At 38.1% G+C, this 24,415-nt stretch overlaps 1 long non-coding RNA gene across 1 annotated transcript; it reads right to left on the bottom strand.

The window, feature by feature from the left end:
• Nucleotides 1-10,297: 10,297 nt before the first annotated feature.
• Nucleotides 10,298-22,834, bottom strand: LOC116275861. Its single transcript, XR_004185174.1, has 2 exons — nucleotides 17,544-22,834; nucleotides 10,298-14,455 (listed from the first exon to the last, which is right to left on the bottom strand). It is a non-coding gene; the product is annotated as an uncharacterized LOC116275861 (long non-coding RNA).
• Nucleotides 22,835-24,415: the final 1,581 nt, after the last annotated feature.

The following is a 24,415-nucleotide window of genomic DNA, read 5'->3' as shown; positions in this document are numbered from 1 at the left end:
ACCCCATTGTCTCAGCCCAAAATCTCCTTAAGCTGATAAGCAACTTCAGCAAAGTCTCAGGATACAAAATTAATGTGCAAAAATCACTAGCATTCTTATACACCAGTAACAGACAAACAGAGAGCCAAATCATGAATGAACTTCCATTCACAATTGCTTCAAAGAGAATAAAATACCTAGGAATCCAACTTACAAGGGATGTAAAGGACCTCTTCAAGGAGAACTACAAACCACTGCTCAGTGAAATCAAAGAGGACACAAACAAATGGAAGAACATACCATGCTCATGGATAGGAAGAATCAATATCATGAAAATGGCCATATTGCCCAAGGTTATTTATAGATTCAATGCCATCCCCATCAAGCTACCAATGAGTTTCTTCACAGAATTGGAAAAAACTGCTTTAAAGTTCATATGGAACCAAAAAAGAGCCCGCATCTCCAAGACAATCCTAAGTCAAAAGAACAAAGCTGGAGGCATCACGCTACCTGACTTCAAACTATACTACAAGGCTACAGTCACCAAAACAGCATGGTACTGGTACCAAAACAGAGATATAGACCAATGGAACAGAACCGAGTCCTCAGAAATAATACCACACATCTACAGCCATCTGATCTTTGACAAACCTGAGAGAAACAAGAAATGGGGAAAGGATTCCCTATTTAATAAGTTTGGGAGTTCTTAAAAGTGAATCATATAACCTAGCCAATGTATTTCTAAGTAGTTATCCAAAACACATGAAAGCATATTTATGTACAAAAAATGAGTTCATAAATGTTAGTTTTTTTTGGTAATAGCTAAAAACTTCACACAAATGTTCACCAACAGGTAAATAAATTCAAGCATACCCATACAAGAAATATTGCTTATTAATAAAAATAAATGAACTCCATATGCTACAATGTGAATAAATCCAAAAATCATTATGCTGACTGAAAGATGCTAGAATACCTACTTCATAATTGTATTTATATAACATTTTGGAAAATAGTAATCTGTAGCATCAGAAATCAGATCATTGGTTGCCTGTAGGATAAATGGGGTTTGAAAGGGTGGGAGGAAATGCTTACAAAGAAACAACTGGAAACTTTTGGGAATATGAGTGTGTTATGTTGATTATGGAGATAGTTTCATGGATTCATAAATATATATCAAAACTTATCAAATTATAAATTTAATGCAGTTTTTATGTGAAATCTTGATAAAGGTTTAAAGAAAAAATAGATGTGTTTTGTCTTTTTAAAGACTTGTTATTAGAAGTTTGAATTGCTATTACTTATGTAATCATTTTCCTCTTTTTTAGACTGTAATCTTTTCAAAGTCAGGAATCCATTCTATTTAACTTTTATTTTTAGTTCAGGGGTACGTGTGCAGGTTTGTTACATAGGTAAATCTGTGTCTGTTACATAGAAAAACTTTTGTGGTACAGATTATTTATCACCCATGTATTAAGCCTTGTACTCATTAGTTATTATTCTTGATACTCTCCCTCCTCCCATCCTCCAACCTCATGTAGACCCCAGTGTATTGTTGCCCTCTGTGTGTCCATTTGTTCTCATCGTTTACTCCACTTAAAAGTGAGAACATGCAGTATTTGATTTTTTGCCCATCTTAGCTTGCTAAAGATAATGACTTTCAGTTCTATCCATGTTCCAGCAAAGGACATGATCTCATTCTTTTGTTATGGCTGCATAATATTCCATGGTATATATGTACCACATTTTCTTTATCAGTCTACATTTTCTTTATCACCATGTCCAGCTAATTTTTTGTATTTTTAGTGGAGACAGGGTTTTGCCATGTTGACCAGGCTAATCTTGAACTCCCGACCTCAGGTGATCCACCCACCTCGGCCTCCCAAAGTGCTGGGATTACAGGCATCAGCCACCACGCCTGGCCAAATGCTAGTGATTTTTGCACATTGATTTTGTATCCTGAGACATTGTTGAAGTTGTTTATCTCCTTAAGAAGATTTCAGGAGGCTGAGGCAGGAGAATCACTTGAATCCATGAGGAAGAGGTTGCGGTGAGCCAAGATCACTCCATTGCACTACAGTCTGGGCAACAGAGTGAGACTCCATCTCAAAAAAAAAAAAAAAGAAGCAGCTTTTGGGCTGTAATGATGGGGTTTTCTAGACACAGGATCATGCCATCTACAAACAGTTTGGGAGTTCTTAAAAGTTCTTAATAGTTTATCTTTCTCTCTTCCTATTTGGATGACCTTTATTTCTTTATCTTGCCTGATTGCCCTGGCCAGAACTTCCAATACTATGTTGAATAGGAGTGGTGAGAAAGGACAGCCTTGTCCTGTACCTGTTTTCAGAGGGAATGCTTCCAGCATTTGCCCATTCAGTATGATAGTGGCTGTGTGTTTGTCATATGTGACTCTTATTATTTTGAGGTATGCTTCTTCAGTACCTAGTTTATTGGGAGTTTTTACATAAATGGATGTTGAATTTTATAAAAAGCCCTCTCTGCATCTATTGAGATAATCATGTGGCTTTTGTCTTTAGTTCTGCTTATGTGATGAATCACATTATTGATTTGTGTGTGTTGAACCAGCCTTGCATCCCAGGAATAAAGCCTACTAGATCGTAGTGCATAATCTTTTTGATGTGCTGCTGAATTTGGTTTGCCAGAATTTTGTTGAGGATTTTTGTACTGATGTTCATCAAGAATACGTACCTGAAGTTTTCTTTTCAGATAGATACCTATCTGCCAGGTTTTGGTATCAGGATGCTGCTTGCCTCATAAAATAGTTAGGTAGAAGTCCCATCTCAATTTTCTGTACCTGTAGGAGGTGGCTGGAGACCCTAGTTGGGAGGTCTCACTCAGTGAGGAGGAATGGGATTGGGGACTGCCTTAAAAAAGTAGCCTGGCCAAATTTTTGCAGCTGTGCTGTGCTGGGGGTCTGCTTCAGCCCACAGTTGCCTTGGACACTCTGAATCCTGAAGGCTGAAATGGCTAAGTCGCCCTAACAGCCTTCCCCTCCCTCTGGGAGTTCTGTCCAAGGAGGAATTCAGATCCCTGTTGGCTGGAGAACACTGGTAGGGGTAGCTGGATGCCCCAGTTTGGAGGTCCTTCCCGGTGAGGAGGAATAGGATTAAGGGCCCACTTAAAGAAGCAGTCTGACCATGTAGAACAGACTGCTATAGAGCAGCTGTGATAGAGCAGCTGTGCTGTGCTGGGAGATTCCTTTCACCCCTGGTTGGTTTGGACTCTCTGAAGCCCAAGGCTGTAATGGCTAAGTTGTACAAACAGCAGAGATGGCAACTCATCCCTCCCACTGGGAGCTCCATCCCAGAGAGGTGCAACACTGGTTTGCTAGCTGGAATTCCAAGCCAGTGGTCTTATCCTGTGAGGTGCCATGGAAGTGGTGCCTGCAGACTTTTGCTGCTCAACCCTCTGGATTCAGCCTGTTTCCTAGGGGTATGTACCAGGATCTAACCTCTCACCTTGCTGTAGTTGCAGCTACTTTTGCCAGAATGCCTGGAACTAGAACTCCTAGGTTTCTGAATCTAGAACTCCTGGGTTTCTGCACGTACCTGAGCTGCTGCTCTGCTGAGACTCCATGCGGCTCTGTATGTCAGACTCAAGGCCCTTGTGGAGTGGGTTCACAAAGGGATCCCCTGACCTGAGGATTGCAAAGATCCGTGGGAGAAGCCTGGGATCCTGGGGTCACACATTCACTCACCACTTCCCTGTGTCGGGGGGGAGCTTCCCTTGGCTCCATGTCACCCCTAGGTCGGCCATCGTCTTGTCTTGCTTTTCTCTGTTCTCCATGGGTCAAGCTGTTTCCTTGATTAGCCCTAGTGCGAGTCTCAATGGATGTTTCCGTTGAAGGTGTATTTACCCGTCCCTTCCCTTCCTCTCCATGAGAGCCACACACATTAGCTGCTTTTAGTCAGCCATCTTGGCCACTCCCCTCATTTGTACCAAGTGACTAGTATAGGAATTATTGAATGCATATGTAAAAAAATAACAGGAAAAATAGTTAAATTAATTAATAACTGCATATTACTGAGCACATACTATGTGCTCAGAAATTTCTTTAGGAAATTTCATGAAGTCTTATTTGAGGTTAATATGTTTTAGGAAATGAGAAAAGAAGGGGAAAAAAAAGCCAAGTTTGTTTGTAAATGTGCACCAGAGTAAACTCTGCAAAGTTAACTATGTTACGTTAATCTGAAAACCCTGAAACCCTCACCATAGTAATGTTTTAATTACTAATGCTAGCAAGATTGTTTCTCATCACAGTTGACCCCTTCTTGATATGAATGTGCCTTAGATTAAATAAACTAATGCTAAGTGAGATTCCACTTTTGATGGCATCAGGCTAAATAAGGTTGGGCAAGATAAGGGGACCCATAAAAGATTTAACGTGAGCAGTATGAATATTCTCATTTGGGTCTAGAAGTTTGTCTTTACTCAGTGGACCTCAATAATAGGCCTCTTCATTATTTTTAAGACCCTAGAATTCAGCACCTAATACAATTGGTTGATGTGATTGCATTAAGAAAATGTAGGATAGGCCGGGCGCGGTGGCTCAAGCCTGTAATCCCAGCACTTTGGGAGGCCGAGGCGGGTGGATCACGAGGTCAGGAGATCGAGACCATCCTGGCTAACATGGTGAAACCCCGTCTTTACTAAAAATACAAAAAACTAGCCGGGCGAGGTGGCGGGCGCCTGTAGTCCCAGCTACTCGGAGGCTAAGGCAGGAGAATGGCGTGAACCTGGGAGGAGGAGCTTGCAGTGAGCCGAGATCGCGCCACTGCACTCCAGCCTGGGTGACACAGCGCGAGACTCCGTGTCAAAAAAAAAAAAAAAAGTAGGATAAGCCTCCAGCTCCCATATCTACCTCTTTGCATATGCCAGTTTCTCTAGATACCTCTCAGATATACAACCATTGTGCTTTGTATTATGTGGGATATGAAGTGGGACTGTCTGAGGAATTTATAGTCTAATTAGAGAGAGAAAATATAAAAACATGATAAAACTAGCTAAGTCACTAGGAAGTGGTAAATACCGAAAAAGTAAGAATGACATCATGGGAAGTTTCTACCTTTTGGCAAGAGAAACTTGAGAAAGAAGACGGTATTTTAGTTCAATTAAATAGAATTACAACAGACTAAGGGGTGGACAAAGGGCATTGAGGAGTTAAGAAACAAGCATGAGATGAGGAAATAGAATAGGCAAGAAAAAATAATTTAGCAAAAGTAAGCAAACCAATGAAATAAAGATAAATATTGCATTCAGCCAAGCAATCTGGTATTTTGAGGAAGGAAACACAATTTTGAAAACTGACTTGATTTTTTCCTATTCTTTAAGCCAGCCCTTGTTTATATAGTATTTTTAAATTTCGTAAGTTATCTCTTAGATACTGACATCACGATCCTCTAAAATTTAATTTGTAATGCCTAATCCAGATGGTAGAGATGATGATACTTACAAATTATATTCACAAATTTAATTCTGTATGAGGGGGATGTTCAGCGAGTCTGTTTAGGAAATGGGTTATGTCAAGTGATTGAAAATGATTCTTCATATTATTAATGTTATATATAGTAAAGCTAGACATATATTAATGTTATACACACATGTGTGAGGACTGGGTTTGTCAACTATGAAAACATAGGGTTATTAATCAGATTGACTAGTTGATGTTTGCTCTATGCTATGACTGAATCGTATATAATAAATGAAGGAAGAACCCTGGCATTAGGATGAAATAAATTATTAAGAAATACTTACTTGGGATGCCTGAATCAGCTCATGGTAAACTGTCCTCTGTACCAAATTGAGTAAGTTTAAGCCTATCCAACAATGCACGGTTCCTGGGAGAACATCCTCAGCTGAAGAGAGATGATAATGTGGGATAACTTCACTCCCAAGGAAGGACAGACAGCTTCTAGGAAACTTTGATATCATGTTCATATCACTTCTGAAATTATCTTCCTGTAGCCATTACTCCTTGAAACAAAATGCCATAACAGCAAGATTTTGGGGCATTCTGTCACAACAGTAACCTTAAAAATGGAAAGAAAATTGAACAGTGTTTGCATTTCACAAGGAATTCTACATTTCCCATGGGTCCACTAAGCTCAGGAAACATCTTCAGAGAAAAACACTTCTCTTTTCTAGTACAAAGGATGTAAATTATAACAAATCAAATGGAGTGGGAATGACAAGGTCACTTAAAATAACTTCTGTGATTAAATAGTCTATATTGAAATTATATTGTGACAGATTTTAATATCTGACACCTTGAGTGAAAAGTGTTTTTTTCTCTAAAACTTTTCTGCAAAGAAAGCATGTTAAAAGAGCATAGCTTGTGTCTCGCCCACTCTTTAGAGAATACTAGAATAAGATGCACACTTATACATGAGAGGATTTTATGCAATTTTAGAGCATGAAGTCATCTTAGAGATCATCTAGTCCAACCATCTTGTTTTATGAATGAGGTTACAGGCCTAGAGGTCAAGGTAAGATTTACGTTTAAGAAAGATGAGTCTGGCGGCATGGACGAGACGCTGTGGGTATAGTCTCAGGGGTTGGTCTAGGTACACTTGGGTCAGAATGGGTTGTTTCTCCAGTGGTTGGAAGTACATGTCATCTGAAGAATGACTGTGACTTGAAGCTCAGGTGAAGACAAAAGGGGCAGAGACTAGCAACAGTTCCAAAAAGCAATAAAAAAAGATGCCACAGATAAGATGAGCAACCTTCTGGGAAATAGATTCCAAGGCTGCAAGAAGTTACAGGATGAATACCAGTCCCTACAAAGTAAGAATGCCAAGGACACAGTGTTTTATGACTTTTGCCTATGATGTGAAAAAGGGCTTGGCTTATAGTTTGGAGGTCCAGAGTTGGAATGCAAAAGATCAGTGCAAAGAAGATTGAATAAACTTGAGTGATATGGAGGCCGTGAAAAAGCCTGATAAACTCTCATGAGCCCATTTGGCTCTTCCTTTTCTAGATTCATAGAAATCAGGCCTCATTGTTGTCACTTTCCTTTGGGGGCAAAACTGCCCCTTTCTGACAGCCCTTGTAACAACCAAAAAGAGCAAATTAACTTAGGAGTAGAAACAAAGTGACATTTAATTCCTGACGTTGATGCTGCCAGACAAATGACCTTGGACAAATTACAAATCCTCTCTGAGCTTCAGTTTTTTATCAGAAAAACAGAGATTACAGTACCCTTTCATTCAAAAGGTTATTTTGAGAATAATATATCTAAAATCTCAAGCAAAGAATATGCTTTCAATAGTGCTAAATGCTAGATTTGTTTTAAAAATTATGTCTTTTAGAGAATATATCCTAGTTTTGCTCTTTCTGAGAATAGGCTGATTCATCCACTAAATGTTGAACTTATAATTTGACTCTCAGAGGGGTACCATTGTCTGCAAGTTTACTAAAATTTTACTATATCCCTCTAAGTACGTGGCTATAAATCAGAGTGATCAGTTTAATCCTAGGATTCAGCAAATGTATTATTCTTTTATTAGCATGGCTCTTAGTGAAAGTGGCAGATGGGGTGGGTCCCTGGTAAAACTCCGCCTCCAAGCTGAAGACAGTTGAAAGCCTGAAAGTCAAGCTACAAGTGAAATCCTTGGACCAGATTGATAACTTGTCTTCCTATTCAGTGCACTTTCCTCTGATTTATCCCCACCCTTCACCTATTTTACATATACCTCCCCTTTCCTCATTGGTTTTCTACACTGTCATGTCTCCCTTTGAGTGGTGTCTTTGCTTTAAGCTTTTTTTGCATATTCACAAACTAATCAGCACACACTCCCCATTCTGAGTCCATAAAAGGCCCCAGACCCAGCCACATGGGGAACTTTCCCACCTTCGATAAACCTCACATCCTGTCTCCATTGAAAGCTGTTTTCGTCATTCAATAAAATTCTTCTCTCCCTCCTCATCCTTCAATGTCCCACGTATCCTCATGCTTCTTGGGTGTGGTATAAGAGCTCAGGAACTGCTGAATTCAGGTACATTCTATAACACAGGCAAGCTGGGGCACACTGGCATGGTCTAGTGAGGCCCAGGTAGAGTGTCACTGGCTGGGGGTTCCTGGCTTGCAAAGTGACAGAGAAAAAAAAATCCTACGTCATTAGTTTTTTTCATTCCAATAACTGATATGCACTTGTTGACCAGATGCTCAGAGAATGCAAGAAACTAGCAGAAAAGGAAGAGCCAAGAAGCCATCTCCCAATGAAAAACATCGGAGTTATTGAAACCTCCATGCAATGAACCAATCACCAATTCAGGAAAATTTCTTCCTAGAAAACCAACAGTGAAGACAATGATTACGACTGTATATGCACAGCAGCCCCATAGCATTTTGAAAACAGAAAAATTAAGAAAAGATTATTTGATGATTATCCTAAAAGCTAAGGATACCTTTCAACGGATTCACAAACTTTGAGTTTGGCTGCCTCTTTTTCCTTTGTCTTACTTTTCTAGGCTTGCAAGCTGGATAGGGCAATCCAAATGGTAATCTGTGTCATTGTGAACACAATAGAATAAAATCACTGAGCTTTGAGAGCCCAGGAGGATGATTTAATCTAACATTTCAATTTATAAAGAAAGGAAATTAAGTCTGTAAAATTTCTCACTAAGATGATATGCAGCGATTCCTCGATTTTTAGATTTCCTAGGCCAGTACTTTTTTAAGAATTGAGAAGTGGGTGTAAATTATTTTACTGTTGGTGCTTGCTGTTTCGGTTTAATATCACTATATGGTCACATATAGTGATCTATCATATCTAATATCACTATATGTTCATTCTTGGTGGCCACTAACTGTTGGTTAGGTGTTTAGGAATTACTATTGTGTCACTGAATAAACTTCGAATGAAGCCTCAGTAACAAAAGGAAGCATTTTTCATGCAGTTGGATCTCATTGGAACATCTTTAAAGTTTATCTTCGTGTATGCTTAAATTGAGGGGCCACTCACAATAAGCTGCATTGACTGAGAAGATAGTAATCTAGGGTAAAAGAAATCTTACATTAGAATAAAAATGATAATATCTATTAATACATGGCTTTTTTTTTTTTTTTTTTTTTTGTTTGAGACAGAGTCTCACTTCATCACCCAGGCTGGAGTGCAGTGATATGATCTCAGCTCACTGCAACCTCCACCTTCTGGGTTCAAGCCATTCTCATCCCTCAGCTTCCCAAGTAACTGAAATTATAGCTGCATGCCATCATGTCTGGATAATTTTTGGTTTTGGCTTTTGTTTTGTTTTGTTTTGTTTTTAGTACAGATGGGGTTTTGCCATGTTGGCCAGGCTGGTCTCAAACTCCTGACCTCAAGTAATCCACCCACCTTGGTCTCCCAAAGTGCTGGGATTAGAGGTGTAAGCCACTGTGCCTGGCTGCTATGTTTGTTTTTATGGTTATGACTACAGCATTAAAGCAAGCTCTGTGGACTTTGACAAGTCATTATTACCTTTTTGAATTTAATTTCTATCATGTATATTACAAAAGAAACCCTCCCCCAGATTAGACTCTGGAAAATACAAGACCCTCTAGAGTGAAAAAGAGTAGACAGATTCTGAAGAGATGTTAACATTTGCATGAAGGAAATGACATAGCATGAGTTTCCTATTTTTTGTTGCTTTTAGCCTGAGAGTAGCTAGCATACATGGAGCAGCTAATATTCTATAGAAATCTTTGGTATTTCTGGCATAAAGAACCAAAGGACAGAATTGGGGAAACCACAGTCATACAAAGGATAGGGGAAGTGCTGGAAAAGAAAAGAGCCCAGAGAAGGTAAGCAACACATTCTGTGTGTACAGTCTGTGGAAATCTCTAACTGACTTTTGAACTATACATTCACACGGAAGACTGCAAATAGCCAATCTGCCAATAAGATAACTGAAGTGATATTTGAGTTGCTGCCAAAGAGAGAGTTTTATTTTAGTTTGAGGCAAGTCAAGTTACTCACCAAAGCAACAAAAACAATCATCTTTGCAAAAACATAACATAATCCAGAGTCTCCACAAAAGCTCTCATAGTTAGCCAGAATTATAATTTAAAATTTAGAAATCTGAAAAAGATAATCATTTTCAAGAAAGAAGACAAGTGATGGAGACCTATATACCATGATGATAACTCATGCGTTGGGATTTGTAGACAAGGATTTTAAAGCATTTATTACAGCTGTGCTCAATGACATAAAGCAATATAAGCTCATAAAGAATGAAGAGATATAAAGGTGTTAATTCATTTGTTCGGATAGTCTGTGGCTATGTTTTTCAATATAAGCTCATAAAGAATGAATTTATAGAGACGGAGTCTCGCGCTGTCGCCCAGGCTGGAGTGCTATGTTTTTCAATGCCTTCTATGAAGAGACACAGTTCTTGCCTTCTTAGAGTATATAAATTAATAGTAGAATAATCAATGGGGTATAATGTGGTTCTATAAATGTATGATTTCAAAAATAAGAAATGAAGGAGAATCCTTAATACACATATATTCAGACATTCTTGCTTTGTACAACAGAGACCCAATTGATTTAAGGCTGAAGATACTGATTTGACTTCAAAATTTCCATAGGCATGGTCCACAAAACAAATAAATTGATAAAGTTAGGTCCTCACACCTGTTGAGTAATCATCATGATCATGATCATCATCACAGCAATAATATTAATAACTGACAATAGTAATTAGGTACAATTACTGTTGTAACTGGTGCAATTACTTTTGCACCAACCTAATAACTGATAATAGTAATAGTTCATGTTTATATGTTGCTTTTACAAAATAGCTTACACATTTTATTATAAAATTTGAGCCTCCCAACCACCCTGTAAAATAGAGCAGCAATTATTCACATTCTGAGAGTACATGCAGAAGTAAAAATAAGGGGAGCATTTTCATATGGATATTTTCTTTGCAAAAATAGAAATATATTAAATATATCGGAAGCATTCACTCAAATATCTATGTCTAGTGAGCTTGCTTTCAGTAGCAATCTAGGTTTTATAGGAGGAAAACAAGCTTTACCTGCCATGAAATCAATGATGAACATTTGGGATTATCAAAGCTTTCTGGGAACTGTCTTTTTCCAGAAACCTATCTTAAGAATGAGTTCCTCAGTGACAATTAGAGAGTGAAATGCACCCAGCTTCACATTTCAATGCTCCTTCCCAATTAGAATGGCATTAGAGTGAAAGTGTAGCTATATAATTGTATGAAGAATAGATCTAATTTTCTCAATGTCACTGCAATATCACCTTTCAGGACTAACAGCACTGAATGATTACGCATATCATTTGGTAATTTTATTTTTATCCATTCCACACTGGGAGCTGATTTTTAAAAGTGGACATGCAATTAGATTATAAATGAACACATATCAACCAGCCCTCAAAGACAGCAATATGCCAGCATTAAACCAGCTGTATTTTAACTACTGTCAGTGTCAGTGTTTGTGGCTTGTCAACACTCAGCAGTGATGGACGTAGGGATTCTGAGTTTCACCTTTAAAAATAAAAAAGGAAAGTGACTGAGAAACTTGAAACTCAGGGAGAGTGGCCTTCACAAAGCGAGAGCTTTACTGACTGTGGATATAACTTAAAAACGAGCCGTGATAGGGAATCAAGATTAAATGCCCACCATTGCTGTGAGATGTTACTTTTTGAATGCTGCGGAGAATGTGTATTGGTAGAGAAGAGACTATCATTCTGTCTCACAGGCTACAACACAGAGGATCCCTGGGGAACAAACAGAGCTCTGAAGTGCCAATTCATCATAGCATACATTGGTGAAAATATTTCAGTTCAGGAGTCGAAATTTATTTAGCCATCTGCATTTAAATTGCAGTTTCTAAAAGTAAAATGTATAGAAGAAGGTGAAGTTGAGGCTGTAAGTTACGGCTTCAAGACCTCCTGAATACTACTGAACTCACTAATGCACAGTCATAAATTTTAATAAATACAATTATTTGGTGTGCAGTTGAAGTCTCATTATCATACTAACCAAAGGCAAATCTGTAGACCAATTTTGATCCTTGGACTTGGTTGGGAGCAATCTCGGGACATTTAAATGAGGGTATTTTTCACATGGGACAAATGATGAGAAATAATTTTGATTTCCCTGTGCTAATAACACAGCAGTTAACAACCACACACTGCCTCATTATGATGGAGTATTCACTCCATGGCATGAAAATGTCTGTCAAAAACTCCATTCTCTTTTGCAGAGTTGTTCATGCAGGCTGATGAAATGCATAATTCCTGGATAAGACCTGAGCCAGAAATCAAAGTCTGTAACATCTCTTACAGATTTTCATGAAGGGGTACTGGACTTTCTTTAAAGTTTCAAACATCAACATGTAGATGGGCTGCGACTGCACCTGTAGATGTAAAATGCATGCCTTGGGTTATTGCCTTAGACTGTCTTTCCCTTCCTGGAGGAACATAGCCTGCAGTGCTCAATGAGGTCTTGGAGTGTGTAGAAAGGGAATCTCTTACTGTCCTGGATGTAGTGGGTGGGGTCAAGAGAAGCCAACCAAAAGCCTGTATCTGGAGAGAATTGTAAATTAACCCTAGAGAGATTATCAACCCAGGTTACCACTCCATTGGCCTCAGATTAAGCAGACAAACATATGAGAACATTGTACGCAAATGGCGAAACTACATGACTGTTGGAGAATTTGAAGCAGAGGTTCAGAGGAAGAGCCTGAGAAATTCCTTAGGTGGAAAGAATAGGTGAACCATTTACTTCACTTTGGAATTGCTTTCTCAATGTTGATCCTGCTTTAGCATTCAATCCCCTGTATTACAGTTGGTTACATCAAGAATGGTCTCATCTGATAGACTGTGTATGTCTTAAAGCAAGAATTATTAATAATTTTGGGTATCCATGAGTGGCCATGGGCTAGGCCAAAAACGGGCTCGGTAAATATTTAGAAAGTTGTCTTCTAAAATTAAACAGTGGTTTTCTGCTACATTTAGATATGACCCATACTTCTTAGCAGGAACTGTGATGTAAGTCATTCAGACCTCTCACTTTTTATCTCAACTTGATGTCTACTGTGATCAATATGCCTTAACTAAAATAGTTTTTTTTTTTTTTTTTTTTCTTTTCAGTTTTCTAAATATCCCAAGCTTTTGACAAATGATTCCTTTTGCTCGGGTTTTCCTTTCCTTTCTTTATTCGTATGACTATTTATTTATTTATTTGGTTTTGTTTTTTTTCCTACCTTTCAATTCTCAGCTTAAATGATAATTCCTTAGAAAGGTTTTTTAGGCTGTGAAATTATATGCTATGTGTTATTCTCTTTCATAGCACCTAGTTTTTAGCCATTTAGAGTGATCAACTCTTCCTGTTTGCCTAGGACTGGGGGGTTATCTGGGATGCAGGTCTTTCAGTACTAAATCTAGGGTAGCAATATGCAAAAAAAGGATGGTTGGTTATTCTGCTCATAGAACTTACTTATTTTGAACTATATTTAACTATATTTTTGTTTGTTTACTTGTGGAACATCTACCTCTTCCATTAGGCATTAAGGTCCATGGAGTAGAAGACCATGTCTTTTTTTTGCTCACATTGTGTACTCTATATCTCTCATAGAGTCGGACACTTAGTAGGCACTCAATAAATATTTAATGAATGAATAATGAATGAATCAACAAACTAGATGGGAGTTCAGAACAATAAATTTACATTTGGAGTCAGCTACACAAAGTTGCAGTTGTAGGATGTAGAGAGCTCTTTGAGTTCTATAAGGGAGTGAGACATAGATGCTTTGTTTCTATATATAGGTGGTGGGAAGGGGAGACATGACTAGAAGAGAGAATAGGGATCAGAGGATAGGATAACCAAAATAGATCATGCCTCAGAAACCAAGGAAGTAATCTCAAGAATGAGATTGCTTCTAGGTTTCTTTTATTCCAACCCAAAGGTTCAGGGAACATGCATTTTAAAGGCATTCTTTTGAGTGCCGATTAAGGGTTTATAAAGAAATCACAATGACCATATAGGATATCTAGTTGGAGAAAATTAATTTCCTTCAGAAAGAAATATTTGACAATTGTGTTAAATCAAGCAGTGATTTACAAAAGAAGTTGAAGACAAAAGGAGTTAAAGTGGAGAAATCCTATTTATTCATCATCCAACCATCCATACCTCCAACCATCTAGCTATAATATAACACGTAAGAGGCAATAAGAGAGTAATAACTATGAACATCTTGACATTTGTTATACCAAAAACATATTCCCAAATATACAAAAGTTATTATACATGAGATAATTTTGGGTTATTGTAGAAAAAGAAAAGGTTGGAGATAACATCAGCCCACATCTAATCTGTGATCCTTTCTTCCTGCAGGGCACTGGGTCGTAGTGAGAGTAGTAAGGCTATGTGGAACATTAAATATCCTGTAAGCCATTGTTTCCCAAAGTGCAGCCATTGGAAAACTCTTCCAAAAGATTACCTGAAAAATAGTTACATGGTGAAAACCATTTGGAAAATGTCGCATTGCTTTTGAGGATTCATAATACACATAAGTATAACGATAAGGATGGCATTTTAAGACACTTATCTACCTTTTTCTATCCTGTAGCTTCCAATTCCTCCCATGGAATTAGGTCCTGTTATCACTGTCTCAGGGAGATTTATGGAGGATGGAAAGCAGAATAACCCAAAGAGGGAGGAAAGTTTGGAGTTATTATCAAAATGTGAAAAGAGACTAATTTCTCTGTGAATTGATTGACACTTGAGAAGGAGGTGAAATGTAGTGAACACATTTACAGAAGTCTGGAGGTCTTAGAAGAAAACAAGCCTGTCCTCTATTCACTGAATAGAGATGATGTGATGGTAGGACCTCTAAGAAGGAATGGCTGTGGGTATATTCAGGTAGATGAGACCATGTGGAATTTTGCAAGCATGGCACAGAGCATCTTGGAACCAACCATGTAGACCAGAGGCTGGTACACTGCAGCTTGCAGGTCAAATCCAGCCCAGAATCTGTTTTTCTATAGGACAAAAGCTAAGGTTAGTTTTTACATCTTAAAATGGTTTTTAAAATTTTGTACATATTGTATATGGCTACTTTTATAAAACAATGATAGAACTGAGAAGCAGCAGATAGTTATAACAGTCCAAATGGCCTGCAGAGCCTAAATTATTTTCTCTCTTGTCCTTTACAGTAAAAGCTTGCTGATCCCTAATGTAGACCGCTCTAGAAACACATTTGGTGGACTGATGACTTAGGACAAGATAGGCTACCCATATCTGTGAAGATTCTAGAACCAAGACCCCAACATTACTGAAGAGAAGATTATCATCGGTTTGGCAGGTTGAGATCTAGATAGCATAGTTAATTGTATTATGCATCAGAGTTTGTGACTGAGATTCATATCTGTGAAACATGTTGAGATAATACAGGCCCTGGGAAGTCCTGCCAACAGACATATTAGACTAGTGTTTTCCAAAGCTACTTACTCATTTCTTTTGTTATACCTATTAATGTCTCATGAAAGTACTTTTCTAAAGATTACACTTTGGAAAACGCAGCTGTAGTCCAACCTTCTCTTTTTGTAGGGGAAAAGGCTAAGAATCAAAGGCTGGTAACTTGGACAATGTCATACAACTGGTAAATAGAACCTGCTTCCCCTAGTATATTTTTAAACCTCTACAAGTCATTTTGATTTAATCAATCAAAAATCTCTTAAGGTGGGGAGAAGGGTCAAGAGGTACAAAGTTACAGTTTGGAGGAATAAGTTCTCTGTTCTATTGCATAGTAGGGTGACTACAGTTAACAATAATGTATATGTTAACACAGCTAGAAGAGAGGATTTTGAATGCTCTCACCACAAGAAATGGTAAATGTTTGAGATGATGGATTTGCTAATTACCCTGATTTGATCATTTTAGAATGTATACGTATATTAAATATGATTGTGTATCCCATAAATATATACAAGTATGATGTGTCAGTTAAAATAAAAATATCTGTCAAAATCAAATATTTGGAAAACGCAATAGTGATTTTTGGAGTGATTTGACTGGGTTTTTGACTGGCAAATCAAAGCTATGTGGTTTTCATGGAATGTATCAAAACTCACAATCAGCAGGATTTAGATTCCACATTTTGCAACTTTTAAAAAACCATCTTGGATAAATTGACTAGTCAATCCAATATAAAACAAAGTTCTGCAAAACAATACATTGGATCGAATTTTGATGGAATTGACCATCTGCTTCAACTGTCAGGCCAATTCAAATTGTGTCTAGAGAACAGTCCAAAATAATTTTTGAGAGTAAACACAAAACTTTTTTTAAAGTGAGGAAAAAATTAAATTTCTGATCAAGTGGAAAGGTATAGATTTAGTCAATCTCTGCCTTCAAAGTGGTCCCTTTGCTGAAATTGGCAAATTGGTTACTTTCATCAGTTTCAGCCTCTGTCAATTTCAGGAGCATGGAATAGTCACACAAGCACATCAATTTCAGCCCTAGAAGCTTGTCTCTTTTGAAACTGACAGAAAGTTAAAAAGAAGGAAAGCCGAAATGTCAGGTTCTCTGGAGGCTTTGGGAAGCGCTTGATATTGAGTGACCTCTTTAGCAGGCCTGGTGTTCCAGGACCCTGTCACTGCTGGCATGATGCATTGGCTCTATACCAAGTTGCTGTCCCTAGGATCCTGTAATGAAGGCTGTTCCAATGGGGCCACATATCCTCAAACTTAGGTCTTAAAGTCAAGTAGAGTTCAGAGTCAAATTGGCATAGTACAAAGTGAGATGGTTTCAGAATTTGAAATGAAGGTTCTGAGGCCACCACTTAACAGGCAGTGAAATCATTTAACTTTTTGAGGCTCTTTTATGATCTATAAAATGGAGTTGGTGATATCTGTGCTACTTACTAATGGTAATAATAGCAATGGTTAGCATTTATTGAGCACAGTATTTTTCATGCATTATCTTATTTAATCTTTGATCAACCTAATATAATTTTAGAAGAGAAAACTAAGGGACAGAGAAGTTAAGTAATTACCTGTGTGACATGGCTAGTAAGTGCTCACTCAAAGATTTAATAAGGTTTAAGTAAAATAATATTAAGTCATTCTGGAAACTATGAGGTGCTGTGAAGTTCAGGTGTTATTATCATTGGTAGCACAATTCCCACCAGATTCATAGTATCCACTGTTTTACTTCAACACTTAAAATATGTTATAACTACTTGCCTGTGAATAGCCACTGCACTCAAACCTGGGCAACATAGCAGGACCCTGTCTCTTAAAATATGTGTTATCATTGTATAATCCTATGTAGTCAATACACTCATATTTGATTTAAGTAGAGACATGAATAAAAGAGCTATCTGATCTGAATAAAATGTCCTGCAATATAAAATGTAGATGTTCATTCCAAACATATGTGATAAGAACCACAAGACATCCAAGGATAATTTTAAACTTTCTGAGTATGGTCTCTGAATAGGCTAAAATCCACTCCAGTCTGACTAAAATATTCTGATTTCCATCATCTCTTTATGAAATTGATTTCAAGACCAAGGCTGTAAATACCTGGCTATTGTCTTTGAACTGCCAAATATCCTTGGATGTCATTCAGTGATACCTGTCCTATCATTGTCAGCTTAGATGTAGTCTCTTCCTCTTCCTTTTCTCTTCTTCCTCCTTAAAAAAAAATTAATGTAGAATTTGTTTAGTCATCTCAAGGAGTCGAAGACTTTTATAGAGGGTTCTAAAGAAGACATGCAAAAATAGAGAGGTGCTGAAGATTGTTCCTTATCCTTTGGGTCCTGCTTTGGTCTCTTTCTTTCTTTCTTTCTCACTTCATTCATCGTCTTCCTTTATTCTTTCTTTTTTTTCCTTCCACAAATATTTACTGAGCTTTTACCAGGGGACCAGTATTTTGCTAAGCTGAGTATACAGCGGTAAGCAAGATATATCCATCTTTTTCCTCTTCATGTCAGAATGTAGTGGGGTTTGACAGATAGTAAATGAAAAGTATTTATTCATGACAATGTAGTAAGTGCTATGCAGAAAAAGTACAGGATTTTTTGAGGTAGAATAACATGGCCCTTATCTGTATTAGGGGATGAGGAAGGCTAGAATTGAGTCCTTAGATTGCTAATGTTTCTTTGATGTGTACGTAATTTCCAACGTTTTAACATAAATGCCAACCCATGCTCATCTTTCCGTTGATAGCTAAACATAATGAGTGGGATAGCCAGCCCTGACTTTTCAATTCAGATCAGAAAATGGAAAGAAAGCAAAAAGTCTACCATTTCTTAATCCATTTGTGTTGATTGTCTTAGCCAAAGCTAATAAACAATTTGGCAATTCAGTTAGTTTATTGGACAGATATATGGAAAGAGCTAATCTTATCAACTGTACACATTTTAACCTGTTTCTATTTCAGTCTCATTTTGAGTTTTCACAGGTGACTGTGTTGCAGAATTGGAACATAAGCTCAAAATTAAAAAGAAAAGAAAAAGATGGGAAGATAAAAAGAAAGAAAAGAAAGGAAACCAGGCTGACACATGACAAAGCCTCAGAGTATATGGGTTTACCACATCTAATGTGTTATGTCTGTCTAAACTGACCCACCAATTCAGGTGGCTGCTTCATAAATTGACATTTTTTTTTCTCTGAAAGCGGAGAGGTGAGCATTCTCTCAGGCCTTTCCAACTCTCATTTGTTTGAAAGCTAATTTGTTACCTTGAGAATTCTCCTCATCGGTGTCCCCATCCATCCCCCACACTGAGAGCTTGTGGCCCTTGGTCACAATAATGTATTCATAGCATCTGTAGTCAAATAATTTATTCATGGACTGAAATCACTAATCCCAGTTTGGGGTGGAGAAGTGTTTACTTGGTCACTCACACTCTGTTAAGCTGAGGCATTGAAGGGAGAGTTGCTCACAGCTGTCCTTCCCAATACAACTTTTGGAGCCGTGCATTGTAAGCCATTTTATCAAAGAGCCACGGGTAGCAGTCTGTGAGGACGTATTGGGAATCAGCTAATGGACAGAAAGTACCTGCTCCGACACATTAATTCCCTTCCCTGTCAGCCTGCATCATTGTAGAGCGTGCATGATGGGAAGCAAGGTCCCGTCACACCACGGCACCTGCTGCTTCTCCATCTGCCAGGCACAATAGCTCCTTTGATTGCCCATTTTTCAGCCTAATGGCTTATTCCTTTTCTCTTTGTAAAGTTTCTACATTTTTTATTGTGATTTTAATAGTCATTTAAAGAATGTCCTTATCCCTGTTGGGCACACCAAGGATGTTGATAAAAGAATAACATAAATAATATTCTAAACCATGCCCAAATTGAGATCGCGCCAAGAGCTGCATTTCACTGTTTAGTCTGATAAAGTTGTCATGGCAATAATGTCCCCTGAGAATAAAAATGCCATGTGCATGGTTGATGAAAGGAAATCGCTCAGATGGCACACAAACTGGTAAATATTGAGCCTACGGATGATTATACTGGCCATATTTTTTTTTTTGTTTTGCTTTTGTTTTCTGCCCAGCTTTTTTCATTTTTTAGGTATGCTATGCTCAGTTATTGGAAAAATAGTCTGATAATTCACGTTTCTCTCACTCTTTATTTGAAGATTTATGTTGTTAAAAATCCCTTGGAATAAATATTGGCAGTGCTCCCAAACTGGCCTTTGGATTCTGTCGAAAGCTGCTGATTTTGCTGGATTAGTCAAAGCAGCAGATCATTATTACATATTGAACATCTGTCAAAAATGGCACTAACAATTATCAGATACATTTTCTATCGTGAATATTTGGATTTGAGTTACTTGAGAAGAACTTTCTACAAATCCAGGTCGATAGTACTATCTGATTTTACTCAAGACAATAAACAAAATGAGAACCCTCTTTACTTAATGTGAGGATAAAATGATAGGCCTGCTCTATTTGGGTAATTTAAATGAAGATAGGTAGAAGTTACAACTTACTGAAGGGTCAGAGCCAACCCATCTTTTTTAGTCTCAGGCAAATGGAGAGGCAAATGGGTTATTTAGGGAAGGAAATGTGAGCCCTGGTGTTAACTGGATCTGGATTTTTATTTTTTATTTGTAAAGCGTGTGATAAATTACCTATAGAAGGGAATGTGTTGTGATCTGTATGTTTATATGTGACACTCAATTTATTGATGAAGTGAAACAGCAAGATGCTGGAATACCTGATAGGAACATCTCATAGGCTACGGAAATGGGAAGAAAAATAGCATCCAAATGTCTGTGACAGAAATATGAAAAAACGCTTTCAGAAAACTTATTTGTGTAGATATGTTATGGACCAAAACATTCTGATCTATTAACCATGCACCAGGGAATTAATCCTGTCACTATGAACCTATCGAAGCCATGTGGTCATGAAGTCCAGTAAGATGCCAGACACTGTCAGTCAGGGCTTAGAAGTAAGCTGGAATATAGCACCCACACCTGTGGACAAAACAACAACAATCTACACCTCAAAGTCTCTCTAAAGCTTCCGACCTTGAAATCAAAGAATTTCTGAAAAAAGATGTTAAAATGGCCAAAGAGATGGGAGAACCTAGTACAACCAAAAGGATAATTGTTCATTTCGTAAATAAATACTCTTAGGCAGCTGAGTTTTTAGACACTAGACTAGGTGCTGTAAGAAGAGGCAGAAAGGAATACAACTTTACCTTAACCCAAAAGAGGCTTACATTTCAACAGAGAAAAGCCTTATATATACCTACATAATGCGTGGGATTAAATGAAGAGCTGGAAACAAAAATGCTCTGCGTGTTGAGCTAACTCCGAGTTTCTTAGGGTAGGGCAGTCAATGAAAATGAGCTGTCACGTAGGTTTTGCCAATCTAAGCTGTGTCTGCCCTGGACTAGAAGTGGCAAGGTATGGTTGAGTGCAAACTTGAACCGTGTGAAAAGTCAAAGGCTGAGAAGGGATGTGATAAAAATTTATAAAAAGTGGAGTGAGTGAGCACAAACATTTTTCTCGAATGGAGAAATGGAGAAGTGCTAGAAATAGGAAGGTTTCCTTTGAATAATACATAAACACCCCCCTAAAATAAGGAAAGGAGGGAAGGAAGGAAGGAAGGGAGGGGAGGGAGGGAGGGAGGAAGGAGAAAAATTTTGCTTTCCATTTTTCCAGTCTTGTGGAACTAGTTATTCCAAGTTGGTATGAGTTGGTTATGTTGTAAGTTTGAAAATTATAAAAGTATCTGCATAAATTCATGGATGGCAGGTCCGCATGCATTATTTAGAGAATGCAAGGTACAGAGGGGTAGGATACTCTAGTGCAAAAAGCACCGGTTTGAGAGTCAGAAAATTTAGGATTGAATCTGCCTTTATCAGGACTGTTTTGTCTGACTTTGAGCAAGTTACTTTACCCTAGTTTTCTCAGAAAAGGAGAAAAGGAGATGACCTGCCTATTTTACAGGATGATTAAAGGGGGCAATAGACGTAAAAGACTTAATAAACTTCTCATTAGCAAACACACATGCCTTGAGACTGAATATAGAAAGTTCGACATTATCTTCCCACTGAACTAGTCCTGTTACTTTGCCTTTTAAATCCCACGCCTAAATGTATAAACAGTGTTTTTGGTGAAGAGTAGAGGGCATGCAAAATAGACACCAAGCTATTTCTCATACCTGACCATAGTCTAGTACTGCCTCCTGGCCCTCATTTTGACTCCAAGCATCAGTGAAAATCCATGTCCTATGCAGTGACTTGGGTACAAAACCAGCAGAGAGAAGAGCACTCAGCCCCAGTCCTTTATATGCAGGAAGCGGGCAGGCTTCGTGTCTGTAAGGAGACTTGGATAGATTGCAAGTCCATACAAAGATTTCCCTTCTGGTTTTCCTTATTTTAAAAGGCAACTTACCTAGGTAGAACAATTTGACAAAGTTGTATATTATATCGAGATAAAATAACATTTTATCTTCAGTTATCCTGAACTACAGACAAGAACTAAAATGATCTCTATGGACAAAGATAGCTGTGTCATTACTGTAGAGCTGTGATGGGGAGCTGCTGGCTTGACAGCTCTAGGTGGTTTCAGATGCATGACGGCCAATGACTTCTCAGCTCCACCCTTTTCAGGTGATGGAGCAGTAAAAGGCCGTGACTGAGATGCTTCTGACTAGGGTCATCCAGGAACAGCAGCTGCATTTATGCCACTGATTATTTAAAAGAGAATGGCAAAAGACTCCGCCCCTCATAGCTACTCTTATTTGTTCTTTGATGAGTGGAAAAGAGAGGATTTTTTTTTCCTCTAATGATCTATGCATTCCCTAGGTGTGCAGCTGTATATGAAGCTGGCATTAAATAGGTCCGAGTACAATATTCTTGAGAACCACTGGCTTTCGCCCCAAACAGGTTATTCTATAACCAAAAGTTCCATTTAATCATTGAACTAAAATGTTTATCTGGTTGCCTAAAGAGATTTTATGGAAATTCATTGATTTGTCTTGCTTCAGATGATAGACATTTAGAGTTTGGTTAGCTGGCTACCACTAAAGTCCAGTGTCTGGTGAAAGATCAGTAGTTTAAGCCATGATCAAGCAAGTACCTTCAGTCTGCTTAGCTATAAGTGAACTCCAAATTGAGCTAGCTAGATTTCTGGAGAGTATTTTTGTTTCAGAAATTTGACAACAATTAAGGGATTAAAGAGATGTGCTAAATTTGTTCTTCCACGGGCCTTCGAGCCAATTTCTGCTATCAACTAGGCAAAAGAGCCAACTTCTCAGGGCCGACTTTAAGGGGGAAGTTACTCTCCCTTCCTCCCTTCCTCCTTCTCTTCCTCCCTTCTTTTCTTCTTTCCTTTTTTACTTCTTCTTCCTTTCCTTTCTTTCTTCCTTTCCTTTCTGCCTTTCTGCCTTTCTGCCTGCCTGCCTGCCTTCCTGCCTTCCTTCCTTCCTTCCTTCCTTCCTTCCTTCCTCTCTCTCTCTCTTTCTCTCTCTCTCTCTCTCTTTCTTTCTTCTTTCGGTTTTTTGCCAAGAAGGGGTAGTTACTTCAGTGAGTAGATATGTTTTGTGGGAATCTGAATGAGGGAATACATCTTCATCCTGAAATCAAATCCTTATTCTCCTACATTTTTTTTTTCTGTAGTATCATTTTTGGGGATGTTCTCCTGCGGTCCTCACTCCCTAGATGAGTTAAAGATATGTCCCCTATACTTGTCTTCAGTGTAAAGAGTTTGCAACTGATTCATAAAGGTTAACCTGGAGTTGAACTACATCATAGAGAAAACCTCAGCATCTCAAAACTTCTGATAAGTGTAGAAATACCATGCTAAAGCATGAAAGATGGGCGCTGATAGGTTAGCTAGGCTGAGAATTGTGAATAGATGGGTGGCATTGAATGCTTAGACCTTGAAGAGCCAAAATTAAGTACAAAAGGTACATTAAAAAACAGGTTAGAACAAATATTGGTCATCTTAATACAAAACACCAAAAGATAAAGGCTAAAAATGGAAGTTGCAAGAAGGGAAAATCCAGTGGAGTCTGGGTTGGTCTAAGAATTTATGGAGAAGGTGAAGTTTGAGTCAATCCTGGAAGGACAGATGTGTGGAGAGGAAAAAGCATGGCACAGCCCTTGGAATGGTGGAGAGGTACTGTGCATGTATTTGCAATCAGTGAATAAGCCAAGCTGTTTTTAGAGTTAGGAAGCATGTGCATTAAGGAATATAGCATGATTTCAGGCAGGTGGATAGGGAGAACGACCTGGTCACTCCGGGTAGAATTCATTAAGGATGGGAAGGAGGAATGGAGGCAGGAGGTACTACAAAAGATGAACTGCCAGACTTGCCAAGATAAGTGGTTGGTTGTGGACCACAAGGAGAAAGAACTTTCAAGAGCAATATTTCATGGGATGCTAGTGGAGTTATTTACCCTTTAGTTATGGGGAAGGAGCATGTAGCATCCTTGATCCTCAGAAAAGGCTACTCAGAGGTGCTACTAATAAAGAAATTTCTTATTCTTCTAAACATTTTATGGTGGCTAGAAAATAAATGCTTTTTTTTTTTTAAAGTCAGATTTAGTGACATCGTGTAATATAACTATAGAATGAACTAAAGCAATATTTTACTTTGTCATAAAATTAATGTATTATATAAAATTTGTGAAACACAGGAAAAATAGATCAAGGGAAAATTCCCATTTGGCCTTACCCCTTAATTGATTTTTTTTTTCTTTTGGGCATTTTGGCAAATTTCTTTAGTCTTTCTTCTTTATCTATTTGGGTTATGTAATTGTATTTCTATTGTACATAAAATTTTCTATGCAGGCTTTAACCCTTTTCCTGTTTAGAAAAAAAAATAAGTGCAGCTCACTGCCAGAGCTCATTTATTTTTACATAAACACGCTCCTTGAGGCTGAAGCAAGTCTAACTGATTTTCAATGTGAAAATAAAAGACAAAAACTGTT

This window comes from Papio anubis, chromosome 7 (genome assembly GCF_008728515.1).
Source record: "Papio anubis isolate 15944 chromosome 7, Panubis1.0, whole genome shotgun sequence".
NCBI lineage: Eukaryota > Metazoa > Chordata > Mammalia > Primates > Cercopithecidae > Papio > Papio anubis.
This window is presented reverse-complemented; position numbering and strand designations above follow the sequence as displayed.